Source organism: Schistocerca serialis, chromosome 3, assembly GCF_023864345.2.
Source record: "Schistocerca serialis cubense isolate TAMUIC-IGC-003099 chromosome 3, iqSchSeri2.2, whole genome shotgun sequence".
Lineage (NCBI taxonomy): Eukaryota > Metazoa > Arthropoda > Insecta > Orthoptera > Acrididae > Schistocerca > Schistocerca serialis.
This window is the reverse complement of record NC_064640.1, coordinates 788,379,465-788,392,138: the sequence shown is the minus strand read 5'-3', so window position 1 is coordinate 788,392,138 and position 12,674 is coordinate 788,379,465. Positions and strand designations below refer to the sequence as shown.

At 41.7% G+C, this 12,674-nt stretch overlaps 1 protein-coding gene across 1 annotated transcript in view; it reads left to right on the top strand.

The window, feature by feature from the left end:
- The first annotated feature begins 4,476 nt into the window (after positions 1-4,476).
- LOC126471229 (uncharacterized) overlaps positions 4,477-12,674 on the top strand; it is a 68,723-nt gene continuing 60,525 nt past the window's right edge. Inside the window, exon 1 of the mRNA XM_050099352.1 lies at positions 4,477-4,540. The gene's annotated coding sequence lies outside the window, so the exon portion shown is untranslated. The remainder of the gene's footprint in view (positions 4,541-12,674) is intronic.

The window sequence follows — 12,674 nt, the reverse complement described above, 5'->3', positions numbered from 1 at the left end:
ATGATGGCCGCACTTTGGTTCGCCACAGACAGGGGGAGGCAATCAGTGACTGCATTTGCACAAGACATACAGCGCCTCAGGGCCTTACAGTGTGGTGTGCTCTTGGGTACAGCCACAAATCACACTTGGCGTGTGTCCAGGGCACTGTGACAAGTGTGACCTACGTAAATGACAACCTGCAACCCGTAGCCATACCCTTTCTGCACAACAACCCAGGTACCATTTTTCAACAAGACACTGCACGACCTCATGTTGCTGCTCGAACCGTGCCTTCTTGGTGTCATAGGATGTCAGCCTTTTATCCTGGCCCGCCAGATCACCAGACCTGTCACCAATCGAAAATGTGTGTGATATGGTGAAATGACGGTTGCAGCGCTGTGTCCCAATGCCAACCACCACAGTTGCATGCAGCATGGATGGCTATACAACACGACGCCTTTCACGCCTTATACGCGTTGATGGAACAAGTTGTCAGGGCCCATGGCGGACCCTGTGCCTACTAGGCAACAGGACACATGCTGCACCGATGTGATTGAAAAGCTAATCATTTCTGCAGAACACACTAATGTACATGTCCTGTGAATATGAACCTCCTATCTGTAGCCATTCAAAGTGTTCAGCTTTTTCTGAGCACTATTGTATATGTGATGTATGTTCTTTTGGTCATGTCCGAAAGCACAGACACTAATTCATCCTGCAGGCAGTATCAGTTAAGACACAGACAAAGACAATACCTGCCAGTGGGCATTGATTTATATCAATGGGGCAGATTGAAAATTTGTGCCAAACTGGGATTCGAACCCGGATCTCCTGTCTACTAGGCTGTTGTGCTGACCACTATGCCACCGAGACACAGTGATCACCGCAGCCACATGGACTATCACAGGATGCCTCCCATCAGACCGAAAATCTCAGTGTACACCACACACTACTGATGTAATGCCCCTGCTCATTAGACTCATTACTCGCGGCATCTTGCTGATTCCCGTAGGAGTTCGAGCTTGGTGTTCATCCACACTGTATGTGATGTCTTTAGTTTGGGACATATATGTAATTAAGGTGATGAACAGTGATCGCCTCAGTGCAGATGCACACCAAGATGGAACTCTTACAGAATCGGCGAGATGCCGCGAGTAATGAGGCTAAAGAGCAGGGGCATTACATCAGTAATGTGTGGTATAAGTTGAGAATTTGGATCTGACAGGATGCGTATTAGGGTAGTCCGTGCGGTTGTGATGACCACTGTGTCCGAAAGGTGTTTAGCTAGCAGGATACCTGGTTTCGAATCCTGGTGTGGCACAGATTTCCAGTTTCCCCAATGATATAAATGAGTGCCCATTGGCAACTAATGTGTTTAATTCCTTGGCTCCTCTATTTATTGTCTCTCGCGGCTGGTGTACTTTACAAATGACCAAAATCTCTTTGGATCTTCTCCCAGAGACAGGTTCGCTGCGCAGACTATTAATAGCATCTCTCACTGAAGTCTAGCTTCAGTAAAACACTGTAAGCCTTACAGATTTTGCCTTCTTTAAAATTTGTATGCTTTTAGTTGCTCCTACAACACTTTTCCGAGCTGTTTCGTTTACCGTGGCAGATCAGTACCGTTCATTATTAATTTATTTGGCATATATCTCTCAACTGCCGTCGATCCTACTACTTTGAATTTAAACCACATGTGGTGTACTGTTAGACTGGGAAGAGGGGAGACTGTCTCTCAGGAAGGCATCAAGCGAATTTTCATGTGTTTATTTTTGGTGGATTTGGATGTTACGATGTTCCGTCTTGCTACAGTGACCTTCTGGTCACTAATGCTGCCTATTTGCTCATGATTATTTATTTCTAAAGAGTCGAGTATGTTTTCGCAGCCATTTACACTTCGAATGGGCTCCTGAACCAATTTTCCAAAATAATTTTCGAAGAAAGCACTCAGTACGATTTCGGGTGACGTTTTATGCTTATGCTACGCGCTGTAAATATGTATTTCCGCCAACATATCGAGGGTAGATTAAAGTCACCACCAACTACGAGGCGTATTCCGAAATAGATCGCCAAATAGAAACCACAGTGAAAATCGGATAAATCTTTGCATAGGTGTGTTGGACTGTGTGTCTAGTATGCCTGTTGATCGCGTCACGTCTGTTTTTTCAGTTATGAGTGCACAATGAGCACGTAAAGATGCCTAGAAAGCAGTGTCTTCCGGCAAGTATGAGTGCCCGCAATAGATTTCTCCTATTTTATGCAGCCCACACGACATAACTGTCATGCGTTTCCTTCTTCATGACAGTTCTGGGCCGCACTCTGCAGGGGCAATGAGGACGCCCCTACAGCATTTTCGATGGGAAGTGTTCGATCGCCCGCCATACAGTCCGGACTTTGCTCTGTCTCTGCTGACATGAACTGCCGGCTATGAAGTCAACGTTTCGGCAAAGACAACGAACTGCAGATCAGCGCAGAGGATCGCTGAAAAGTGCAGGCGGCTGCATTCTTTGACGAGGTTATTGGAAAGTTTGTACAACGATACGACAAATGTTTCAAACGGAGCGGCGACTATCTAGAGACATTGCGAGAAGGTGTGGCTAGCTATTCCCAACAAAATACTGGGTGATCAAAAAGTCTGTATAAATTTGAAAACTGAATAAATCACGGAATAATGTAGATAGAGAGCTACAAATTGACACGCATGCTTGGAATGACATGGGGTTTTGTTAGAACCAAAAAAATACAAACGTTCAAAAAATGTCCAACAGTGGCGCTTCATCTGACCAGAATAGCAATAATTAGCATAACAAAGTAAGACAAAGCAAAGATGATGTTCTTTACAGGAAATGCTCAATATGTCCACCATCATTCCTCAACAATAGCTGTAGTCGAGGAATAATGTTGGGAACAGCACTGTAAAGCATGTCCGGAGTTAAGGTGAGGCATTGGCGTCGGATGTTGTCTTTCAGCATCCCTAGCGATGTCGGTCCATCACGATACGCTTGCGACTTCAGGTAACCCCAAAGCGAATAATCACACGGACTGAGGTCTGTGGACCTGGGAGGCCAAGCATGACGAAAGTGGCGGCTGAGCACACGATCATCACCAAACGACATGCGCAAGAGATCTTTCACGCGTCTAGCAATATGGGGTGGTTCTAACAAAACCCCATGTCATTCTAACCATGTGTGTCAATTTTTACCTCTCTATCTACATTATTCCATAGTTTATTAAGTTTTCAAATTTATACTGACTTTTTGATCACCCGGTACTTGGATTTTCACTGTGGTTTCCATTGCGTGACCGATCGGATCTTACTTCCTGAATACGCCTAGTGTAATAGTATTAGTGGGGCACCTATCTGAACCTTTTATTTGAACTGTTCAGCAACTGTATCATCTGAGTCGGGGAGGGGGGGGGGGGGGGCACGGAGAGTGTTGGTAAAAGGAATCAATTATTAATTTATTCATATTGTTAATCATAACCTCTACCTATAGTAACTCTTAGGAACTATCTATTTCGTTTCCACTACAAGGAAAACAACTTCTAATGTCAATGGACACTATATTACTACCCTTTCTGAACACTGTTAGGTCCGCTGTAATGAAATTCGGCCGAAGCTTTAGCTAGATTTCAGTACATATAACGATTTAAATTTCAATGCTTTCTGTTAGCGCTCGGACCTCTGGTCTTTATCAACAGAGCTACGACAATTTACAAGTACAGTACTGGTTGTTGGTAGGTCTACCCTCGTCCTGTGTTTTCCCTGCACTGTTATAGACTGATGCTCGTTCTATAATTTCCTGAGACCGTCTAACCTAAAAAGCCTCCCAGTCCATTCCACACGGCCCCTGCAATCCGTGTTGTCGCCTACTGTGTGTAGTGGGCTCCTTACCTATTAAACGGAAACCGAAACACCATCATCCTACTGCGTAGGTCAAAAATCTGCAACCTGCAATGTAGCAGAACTGTCTGAGCCTCTGACGCATACTCTCCACTCAACTCTGCACCAAAGGTCCGCAGTCGGCCATGTCGACGATGACGCAGATGGTGAGCTCTCTGCCTTCACCTGGCGAGCAAGACAGGCAGTCTTTACCACCTGAGATAGCCACCCGAAAACAGGGAGAATCTCTTTTGATCCAAAGCGGTGCACAACGGTAGTACCGACAGGAGCCACTTCATGCAGGTGGCTGCGCCCTGCGCTCTTAGCGGCACCCGGAAGCATCCGTTCTACTTCTGGTATGACTCCCACGGTACGCAGACAGAGCGCACACTAGACTTCTTCCCCTCCTCCTCCTCAGCTTATGGCACGTGCGGAAGAAGCGCATTTCTGGAACGCTCGTGTCCAGTGCCGTACGAGGCGCGCAGATTGGTTTCGGTGTCGTGTGAGCAGGTGTCGCGTGGTGGCGCCTTCGTGCGCTCTCGGCGCTGCTCGGGCGCGCTCGGTGGTCGCAGCCGGCACGCGTCGCCGCGCCAGCGTTAGTCCGACGGCCGCGCCCGGCGTGAATCGCGCGCGAGTCAGTCCCACGTCCCGCGTCTCGCCCGCCACCGCTGCGCACCGGTCAGTACGCAGGCGACTGCCCGCATTGCTCTCTCTCTCTCTTTCTCCCTTCTACTAACACTACCTCCACATATTTCTCTACTTTTTCTTATCTTTTTTGGTTCCGACAATACTCCGCCCGCCAGTTAAGGCAGACAGAAATCATACCACTAAGAGAAAAATTTCTCAAAAAAGCTGGCAGTTATTTGAAAAAAAAAAAAGAAAACAAAAGGCCAGTGTAAGCTACTGTTCGTACTAACTAGCGAAATAAACATGTTCTCAAAATTTTAAAATCCTTTTCATTAGGGTGAAAGTAGTTTCGGCCTCTATGTATTAAAAACAACTGTGGTCGGTCGCCGTCAAAGCACGTAATTTTGTCGAAATATCTTTTTGTACTTTATACCAAATTTTTTTGGAATTTTTGCTATAAATTGTTTGCCGATCACGAAGGTGATCACTTAATTGCTCAATTGGGCAGACTGTAGCACTTTGTAAATGTACACAAATAATTCGTCATATTTTAAATACTGACTCGTCTTGTAAGCCTACTCAATAGTTAGAAAAGTGTACATGGCACTGGAAATTTTTAAAATCGTCGGACCACATAATTAATGTCAAAAAAAGGCAAATTATTTCGTTTGTTGTGGTATCGAGTAATTTATTACTTACAAAGACGCTCTTGTCGTATCATTCGCATTTGTGTGACTACTCTTAAAACATTTATTTTTCGGTTTGCTTCATTAAGAGTGTACTCGTCCCTGTACCTTAGTTCTCAGCTTGGTGCAACTTGGCGCCCTGGGAAGAGGGACAGTGCCGTACTGAGCGGCCGCTCATAAGCGGTCGACTAAGGAGGCGGGCAAGTGAGGCGCGCTTTGACGGCTCTCGCCACGGGGGGGGGGGGGGGGGGGGGCAATTTCCTGGTCCTGGCGCGGGAGCAATGCGGAACGCAGATGTCAAAGACTAGCGTTGGCTCTTATCGGCTTTACGCGACCCCCTCATCTGCAGAGTTTGGCGCCCTGGAAACACGACCCTGTCGTCCTTCCTTCCGGCTCCTTTTCTTTCTGGCTTCTCCGATTATCGGACCGTTCACCGCTGTTCCTGCAACGGAAGTAGTAGCACAGGGAGCTGCTTGTGACAGATTTCTCATTACGACCTACAACACATCCAAGGCAAAGTTATCAGTGTCAGAGTCTCTTCATCCTTCATTCACTCTTCCGACGTCTGACTGCCCGTTAATCGGAGTACTTGATTAAATTCTAAAATGTGAATTTCTCAAAGTATTTGCGTTAATAACCGTGTATAACTCGATGTTCAGTTTTACAGATACTGTAATTCTTATATTTCTACAGTATATGTTTTATTAGCAAAACTGCGCCAGTTTGTATTTCTGTTTTTACAGGACCTACAAGTATTTCAGAGCGAATGTTCCATCATGTAAGGTCCACAGCTTTTAATGAAGGTCTGGTGAAGCAACCAAACCCGAGTGGGCCATATTAATAGATAAATAACAGTTTATTGTGACAACGTATGTGTACTAAAGGTGAATACAAATACAAAAAGGAAGCAGTCATTCTCATAATAGTGTTTAATGGTATTGTAGTATATTTTTCATAATTATATTCCTAGCTTTTATTTGTCGACGTAATCTCTCGTACATTTTACTGCTTCACCATGCTATTACGATGGAGAGGCTCAAAATCCGCGAAACATGAAGGTGAAGCATTCGCTCTGACACACGTACATTTTTTAAAAAGCTGAATTGCAGATGATTAACGTTGTTTCACAAATATAAACACATGCTCAGCCGGATGTTAGCCAAGTGAAACCAATATGTATTCTTCAAAGAAAAGAAAAAAAGAAAGAAAAAGGCAGTTCTCCCTTACCCCGGATATTTTCTAGTTAATCGATAAAATTTACGAATATCGCATTTTGACTAGCCTGTGAGTTTACTGAGGAATAACGATACGAAAACATCGTCGATAAGAATTTCCCAGTAGCCCCCTTCCCGTCAATTTTAATAACTTTCTGGCTCTGGAAGATTCAAATAACACAAACTCTACAAATGTATAGTACCAAACAAAATGCAGTGTTGCTAATCTAGTTTAAGATGAGACGATGATTTTTTTTTATGGGAGGTGTACTGAAAACGTACTGGTATGAAAGGAGTGATATAAGTGAAAAAATTGTAGAAAAAAATTTGTGTTATTGATTTTTCAGTTTTGTATTTGCTAAAACAGCCTGCGTAAAGAAAGCACACCCTGTTTAACTAAAAGCATGCTTAAATACAATTTGGCTTGGAATAGAAGTTTCTGCTTTATCGTACTGTACAGATTTAATTAAATGAAACCAAAATCTATGTAATATGAATCAGCAGAATATTTTTGTATGTATTTTTAAGTGTAATCAGGTTACCTGTAATGTAGTAGCGGTAAAGTAATATGAAGATAAAAGGCAGTGAAAATAAAGTTTAGACTTTTTGGTCCTGCCAAAATTGTAGGAGAGTTCCGTATAGAGTATGAAGACTGAAGTCTGTACAGAACCACTATATTTTCTGAGTGATATGTCGGTATATAGTGCCAGAACAAATATTTTCGAGCAACCTATAAGCTGTAGGATATAACTATGTTTTCTGTCAGTTTGAAAGTAAATAAGGCCGTCTATGGGAACCACTAAGGATTTTCGAAGTAATTTGCAAGATTTAGCTTCACTCCGCAATGATTTGCAACAAAGTTTGTGGATGTCTTGAAGTCATAATTGTTTTTCGTTTCGGTGTAAACATAAACGAGGCCGCTGGCTAAGGTATTATTTAATCAGATATAAAATTATTAGTACCTAAATCTTTCTATAAAGCTTTTTAAAATTTTCACTAATTTTCTGCATATTGTTCCCTCGCATTTAACATTAATTTTATTCATTTTACAAACAAAGCGATGACCAGAGTAGGTAGCTTAAATACCATCTTCAGATCTGAGAACAGACAAGCCAAAAGAAAAATTTTCTTAAGTAACAACTTAAGAAAAAAATTACTGTTGACTTACTTTTAAAAATCTACAGGGAAATAACATATGTAGTATTATAAACTCAAGTAGTACCGTACATCACCGTTGCATCGCGCAGAACATTCTAATATAAAATCATCGGGTAGAATCTCTCATGTATAGCCGAAAACGAACCTAAGGGCAAATATATTATATTCTGGACATAATTAAGTATAAGACATAATTATTTAGACGAAAGACCAATTCGCTGAATGTACCATGCTGTCTGTGACAGCAATAAAACAAAGAGCAAGTGCAGCGTCGTAAATTTTGTATTCACTGAAACGCATGTGTAGTTATTATCGTTACGGCCAGTAATTGCAAACAGAGATTTGCCTAAGAAAAAGAACTGAGTAAAAAATACTTGCTTTTAGTTACCTGAGTGCAAAAGTAATATGATTATTCAGCATCGATAAGTCAGTCAGATCTAAAGGCCGTAAATTCAACTAAATACCTACGAATTACAATTACAAACAACTTAAATTGGAAGAACATACACAAAATGTTGTGGGGAAGGCAAACCATAGACTGCGGTTTATTAGCGTAACACTTAGAAAATGCAACAGACCTACTAAAGAGACGCCCGCATCTCGTGGTCGTGCGGTAGCGTTCTCGCTTCCAACGCCCGGGTTCCCGGGTTCGATTCCCGGCGGGGTCAGGGATTTTCTCTGCCTCGTGATGGCTGGGTGTTGTGTGATGTCCTTAGGTTAGTTAGGTTTAAGTAGTTCTAAGTTCTAGGGGACTGATGACCATAGATGTTAAGTCCCATAGTGCTCAGAGCCATTTTTTTTTACTAATGAGACGGCCTACACTAAAATCGTCCGCCCTCTTTTTGGAGTACTGATTACCAGATAGGATTAACCGAGTACATTGAGAAAGTTCAAAGAAGAGCAGCACGTTTTGTATTTTCGCGAAATATGGGAAAGAGTGACATTGATATGATACCGCATTTGGGGTGGACATCATTAAAGCAAAGGCATTTTTCGTTGCGGCGGAATATTCTCACTAAATTTCAATCACCAACTTTCTCCTCCGACTGCAAAAATATTTTGTTCACGCCCTCCTACGTAGGGAGAAACGATAATCGTAAAAATAAAGGGAAGGGTGTTCGTTTATTCCACGCGCTTTTCGCGATTCGAAGAATAAAAAATTATTGTAGAGGTACTTCGATGAACCCTCTGCCAGGTGTGATTTGAGGAGTATCCATGAAGATGTAGATGTACTTGAAGTTCAAATGGCTCTGAGCGCTATGGGACTTAAAATCGATGGTCATCAGTCCCCCAGAACTTAGAACTACTTAAACCTAACTAACCTAAGGACATCACACACATCCATGCGACCGTAGCAGTCGCGCGGCTCCGGACTGAGCGCCTAGAACCGCTAGACCACCGCGGCCGGCCTGTACTTGAAGTCAGAAGTGGAATATGAAATACATCGTCACACTTGGTAACTTGTCCAAACAGTAAAGGTGTATGTACACTGGGTAACACACGACCCACACGTACTCACAGTTACAGTTGTAATGACATGAAACTGGCACGTTAACAATTACAGGAAGTGCTCGTAGTTGGCGTTATGGCATGTAAGCGATAAGTGTGAGAAAAGATTTTTCGTTTCCTTCTGTTTTAAAACATATTAATTAAATTAAAATTATTTTAAAGCATACTGCAAAGGATGAAGAATACAGAACTACATCACAAGATTTGCGCTTAATCAAGTATATAAATTTCGTGTAAAAAAAATAGACGAAGTAAACACGGGCTATAATTTACCCGCACTTCTAGCAACTTTTAACTTGCCATTTTCATGTAAACACAACGTTCAGTATTGTTGTAACTATGAGTTAGTGAGGGTCCTGTGTCACCCAGCGTGCATAATTATATCTTTACTGATTTGACAAGTTAACCAATGTGATGACGTTGTGTATATATTTTATGTTTTAGTTTTGACTTCAAGTACAGCTTACATGGCATTTCCACTACGAATATTTTACTATTTTGAATAATCATGTTACTTTTATGCCCTGTTAACTCAAAGCAAACAGTTGGTTGCTTCTTCTTTTTCATAGACAAACCTCTGTTTGCAGTTACTGACTGTAACGAAAATAATTACATAGGCGTTCCGATTTATAAAATTTTTACGATCTTGTACTGGGTCTTTGTTCCAATTGTTGTCATAGTTATAGCGTGGTACGTTCAACGAACTAGTTTTTCTTCTAAATAGGTATTGCTTATTCTTATTTTTTCCAGTACACAATATATTTGCCTATATGTTCGTTTTAGGCTGTAATAAGATATTTTGCCAATGATTTTAAATAAGATGTTCTGAACGATGCAAAAGTGTTGTACGCTGCTAGTTGCACTTACGACACCACATGTGGTATGTTAATAGAATGTAAAATTTTAAATGTAAACCGATATCAACGTTTACATAACTTGTTACATTAGGCATTTTTTCTTTTTGTTTGCCTGTTCTCAGATCTAAAGATGGTAGTTAAGCTACCTACACGGGTCATCAATTTACAAAAAAAATTTAATTTTAAATGCGATTGAGACAATATATAGAAAACGTGTGAAAATTTTAAAACGTTTTGTAGAAGGTCTTCAAAATTTTTATAATTTTGTATTTCATTATCTGCTTAAGATCGCCTCCCCATGCTCTAACAACGTCAAATATATTCTTTATTAAGGTGTTAGTGTCGAGTCGTCACTATTAAGTGCCATCGGAAAACTAGGGTACTGTATTTGTAGATACTCGTGTGCCTGGAAGAGTCAAAGCGGAGGAATTTATATGAGGGCGATCTGAAGAGTAATGCCTCAGAATTTTTGTCTGAAAACTCTTAGAGTTTTTCAAATAAAATAAATGTTACTATCATTTTACATTTTTATTTTTGATATATAGATATTTATTTCTCAACATAGCGTGGCGACGAACAAATTTCTCCCAACGAGAGACCACTTCGTTGATATCGTCTCTGTAGAATGTATGAATTTGTTGACGGAGCCACAACCTTACCTCTGACTGTACCGTTTCGACACTATCCAAGTGAAATCCTCGAAGATGTTCTTTAAGTTTTGGAAACAGACGAAAATTGGGTGGGGATAGGTCGGGACTGTATGGAGAATGACCAATGATAGTGAATCCAACGCGTCGGACTGTTGCAGACGACGCAGCGCTCAGGTGTGGTCTGACATTGACATGCTGAAGGACAGGGTGTTTCATGTGGAAGAACTCTTCGAATTCGAAATTCGATTACAGCACGCTGTTTGCACGCACAGAGACAGTACGTTACAAGCAGCTATGTCGTACGGTACAATTCGGAGCACTCTACCGGCACAGAGCTGCAAATCTGTAGATTTGAAGAATAAACATGTAGAACATTGGTAACGGTTGTTATATCTAAAGAGATTTACGAGCTTTCACACACAGAATTCGGAGGCATCATTATTTTTTTCAGCATGCCCTCGTACAAATCGCCAGTTCTACGCAGTTCGTGCCGTATACTGTCCAAGTGATTTACACAACTCCTGAAAGCTGATACATATCACGGTGACATTTAAGACCGGACAGAGCTGATTTCCCAAAAGTAAAATAGTTGTGAAATAGTGGTTACACATTTGCAACAGGGAAGGTAGTGCACAGCTTGACTCCTGCGAGTATGGAGAAAAAAAAAAAGCCGTTTGAGAGCCTGACCGAAGACTACAGCATGCTAATTCGTACATGGAGGGCATGCGGCGCTTTGAGCTGCGCATTTCTCTTTGATGTACCATTAGGCTGCCTGTGACCCAAGCGCAACGCGGTCCGCGCCACGTAGCAGACATGTGTCAAAACCCGGTAAGCTTAAGGAGCTCTCACCGAAACAACTCACTCACAGTGCCGTACGTTCGTAGCCTCATGTTGCCGTGTTTCATAATGTATTAAACTGATGCGATCATCCGTTGTGCAACTGAAATTCGTGACATACGTTTTCGCCAGATATTTTTCTATTTCAACTCTGAAAACAGTCAGCAGCGACTCTGAATTTCACTGTATTCCACAAATTGCCTATTGGCTCCCGTCTCAGGTTCCTCCAGGCAAGTTTGTTTGACAATTTTTCCGACGTTCGATCAGCGCGACTGACGGACATTGTCAAAGCTTCATCCTCCATTACTAGTGGTGGGCTGGAGTCGAGCCCGCGGCCGCAGATTACGTGCACCTGTAGCGCTAATGCCAGCTGGAAGGTCTTGCGAAATACACGTTGCTTTCCGAGTACGGACTGTAACCGCACGGGCAGATGAAATAGACGTAATTTGATACTAGGTCACCGACTACTACCCATTGGAATGAAGACGTGGTCCTAAAATGAAGATGTGCCCCCCTGTCCCATCTAATTAAGAAAACAGCTCATAGAAATGATTAATTTTTTAAACAAATCTTCCTGTATATTGCTGTTAATTTAGTTTTCACATTTGCTTTTGGTCAACGTTCAGGAAATGACACCCATCTTCTGCAAACCTCCCATCATGTTCAGTAAATCAGGTAAAATGGACTGTTCTTGTGATAAGGCTTTGGAATCGTCTGTTTTATAAAAGATAGATATCATGCACGTTCTGTACGTCAGGTGCCTCATAAAATCAGTGGCAAGCAACCATTAGGTGAAAATTCTTCAGCTTGTCAAACGCACTTTTAAATTAAAGAAGTCGAGAAAATTACTCATGATACTGGCAGGTGCTTGACTATTATTTAGAAATTGAGCTACATTCTGCTGTGGACAAAGTAATTCAAACTTGACTTAGACACAAAAAGAAAGCCCTGACTGCGAAGTAAACGCGAAGAACGTCACAGGAAGATAACGAACATGCTCATATCACACAATGTGCAATCCAAACGGCAATGCTACATTATTTTAAGTTGGGTATTAACTACAAATTAAAATACATGATCTCTTCTCGAGCGTCGTAGTTAGTTTCCGAATATAAGTTGCGACGACATGTATTGAATGGTATACAGAATTTCACTGCAACTCCACATATTGGAGGTTACTGTAGAAAGTAAATTTTTGTATGCTTGTGAGATATCTATTGATTATCTGTTCAATGATATATATGAATCTGCAACGTCCTGAAAAATTTAACAAA